Below are 3477 nucleotides of genomic sequence, written 5' to 3'. Positions count from 1 at the left end.
AATAAATATTGTAGCTAGTACCGACGACGGCACCTTTATTTAGTTGCGGACGTGCGTAGTCATGCCCATTACAATAAAAAATGTCATAATATCGAAATCGTTCCTAGTGCCGTCAACGGCACGTTTATTTAGTTGCGATCAAAAACCCATCAACGCACTAATTTCTTCTCCATGATCTTCAAAATCTTCTCTTTCACAGTTTCCATCGTGTTGCACACTGAAAAAAGTATTTCAGCTAGAATGCGTCCTCTTGAAGCATTCACCTCAGCTTGATCAAAGTCAACTATCCATTCATCTCCGTTCCAGTTTTTTCGCAATGATGGCTTGAAGCATATCAGGTGTACATGTTTCCCCAGCAATTACTGTCATGTGCACGACAGTTTTCCTACTAAGCTTCCCGAGTTTGATAGTGTCTGGATATAAACCTTCGCGGCCTCTATATGATCCTCAGTAATGTAATCGGTATTAATCAGAACGTCTCGTATACTAAACAAACCTAAAATATAATCAAACAATGAGTAAATACATTGTGCATGCAAGGACTGAAATATCTTCAAAACAAAGTACATAACACTTACTTTTCTTTGGACGTTTACGTCCACCGATCTGCTGAAAGGGTGAAAGAACGTACTCTGACTTTTTTCTCTTGCGTTTCCCATCATTCTCCTCAGTGCCACTTTCTTTCGCATTTTTTATACGTGTGTTCAGACTATCCAAACTAATCTCATCAGATTTATCGGCGCTAGACCCGTCTAACAGTGCATTTATATTCTTGGGGGTCGAAGTAACTGCTGGAAAGTCATTCGTGTCTACCGTTGCAAAAGATGGGTCGGTTGAATTACCATTCTCATCAATAACGAAGGGGTCCCCTTCATCTCCTGTACCGGGTGTGTTGAGATGCATACCTTTCTCACGTGTGGACTTTTTCCCGTTCCCATTGGTGAACGATGCCTCCACCCCGTTGTCCATATCGTCCTTTGCAGGAGTTGATTTTACATCTAGAAAATATTTTGACGGACCATACCTCCTCATCCAGTTCTCACTGTGCTCCACAAACTCAACGTCAGTAAACCCTCTGTTTGTCTTGAAGACAAGACCTTTGTTCTCCAGGTCCTCCAGTACTATCTGCAATAACACATGGGAAGCATTAAGTACATGCAAAGAATGTCATGTAATTTGAAGAACACATCACTAATTACCTCAGCACATTTTTTAGGGACAAGGCGAATTTCTTTATGCATATCTTTGATGCTTTTCATAATTTGATCTAAGGTCGTGTCCTTGCTCGATGAAGCCTCGTCTCTATTATCCTTCCTTTTCCGCGAATGACCTGTTCCATCAACTGGCTCAAATTCTTCCTCCACGAATTTCCCCTCTTGAGCGATTATCATTTGTCTGTGCTTCTCACTTATTATGGCATCAACCTGTGCCATGTTAAATCATGTTAAATTACTCACCATAAAAAACGTTCCATAAGTCCATGCATGCAAACCATAAATACTTACCCTTCCATTCCCGCGGTCGTACGATGTGTCGTACGCATCAGGCTTCATAGCCTCGACTTCTGGCCAGTTAAGCATCAGCGGATACTCAAGCGACAGTGGATCAAATGTGTCGTCATCAAGTGGCTGCACTTTCTCCCAAAACAAGTACTGCATGAACATGAAATATATTAGCAATCTTAATAGTCCAGCCTATAGTTCCAAATTAATTATGTAACATACAATTTACGTGTATGAGGGCAAGGTTTCCCACCGGCCATGTAAATTTCGTAAGATCTGATACAGTCTTCGTGATGCCATCGACGCAAATGCTTATATGATTTAATGCTCTTCACATCGTGCACTAGCTTGTAAAAAGCATTAGGAACTTCTACCGTGGAGTGTGGTGCAAGAACTGTGCCTAGAAGAACCAACACAATTCGACGCAGAAAATCATCATCATACAATCCACTAGTAGTGATGTCCTGTATGAGCTGGTCTATCATTATTTCATTCGTACTCGAATCTATGAAACGACTCGGCACTTTCACTTTTGCCTTTAGCCCCCCTTTACCTAAAGCTTTCATGGCATCTCTGCCCTTGTTCACTAGGCCAAAAATATCATACACATCTTCGGCGCGCAATGATATCGCACCGTTTCTTGATGGCATAATGAACCTTTTTCTGTCCAATGCGCATGATTTGATAATAAACTTTAGCAGACATTTGCGCATGAGCACACTAGGAATCATCGAAATTTGTCCTAGTCTAGTGCTTGCAAATCGTTTTTTTGCCTAGAGGTCAGTTTGCTCACGAGGAGACACCACTTCTCAACAGAACAGAAAATCTCTCGGTACTCCTCCATCACTACGAATAGGAACAAATAATATATTAGCTACTTTTCATGTCTAGATGATGAACATGATGAATGCACCGTTCAAAAAACATTAAAATTACCTCCCACCAGTACGGGCGTCGGTGGCCGGGGGGGTGGGGGTGTTGGTGGTGACGACGACACCGGCTACGTGCTCTGTGGAACCGCGGCCACGTTCGTCAGAAACTGCAGGGGGCCGTGACGTTGGATGGCGTGCTGTCGATTGGCGGACGGCAGATGAGGTGTTCTCCAACGGCGGTGGACGGACGGCGGAGCGGCGTCACGGGGCCAGAGGGGTGGATGGACGGCGGCGTGCTGAAGAGGACAGGGTGAGGGGTGTCAGGGGATCGGGGGCAGATGGCGGCGTGGGTTAGGGCTTGTGGCAGGGCGTCGTGGGTGACGAGGGCATACGGCGGCGGGCGTGCCAGGCGCTAATAACGATAGATTCGGTCGGGCCCGCGTCGCCTCTGTCTCTACTGCAGTCCGCAATGATTGGGCCGGGCCCCAGACGACACGGGTCGATACGCGTCGGCGTGCTGCCCTTCAAATTTAGTCCCACCTCGGCCGTCGAAGGATGTCCCGAGCAGTTTATATAGCCGTCTCCGGTAGTCCATGCATGGTCATATCTTATATTGTGATATGCTCTACATAACTGCCAGGTAGTACACTGTCTCGCAGTGAACTGCCGGGCAGTTAGGTAAAGTCACATCACAATATTAAATATGGTTTATTTTATTTTTTTAACTACAAACGGAAAACAATTTTTTTTAAATATGGTTCCCAACTAATTGTTTTTGTACTCCGTCAAACGTCACGACACTTTTTCCATAAGTTGGCATCACCATCCACAGCACCCACGCCAATTCGCGTATTTTTCCAACGCTCGACGCATTTTCTAGGGTTTTCCAGGTCGAAAATCGCAAAAACACTGCCCGGAAGTGACGCAACGTCCGTTTTGTGTCAGTTTTCGTTCCAACCTTGCGTTGGGGCCTACGTTGGCCGTGCCCACATGTACGCACACTTTGGTGCAGTTGCATGCATGCGATCACGTAGCCCCAGTGCAACCAGCTACTTCTCGGTCTGCCGGGGAGGGGGTTCCCAACTAATTTTTTTCTCTACTCC

The sequence above is a fragment of the Triticum dicoccoides genome, chromosome 4A, assembly GCF_002162155.2.
Source record: "Triticum dicoccoides isolate Atlit2015 ecotype Zavitan chromosome 4A, WEW_v2.0, whole genome shotgun sequence".
Lineage (NCBI taxonomy): Eukaryota > Viridiplantae > Streptophyta > Magnoliopsida > Poales > Poaceae > Triticum > Triticum dicoccoides.
This window is presented reverse-complemented; position numbering follows the sequence as displayed.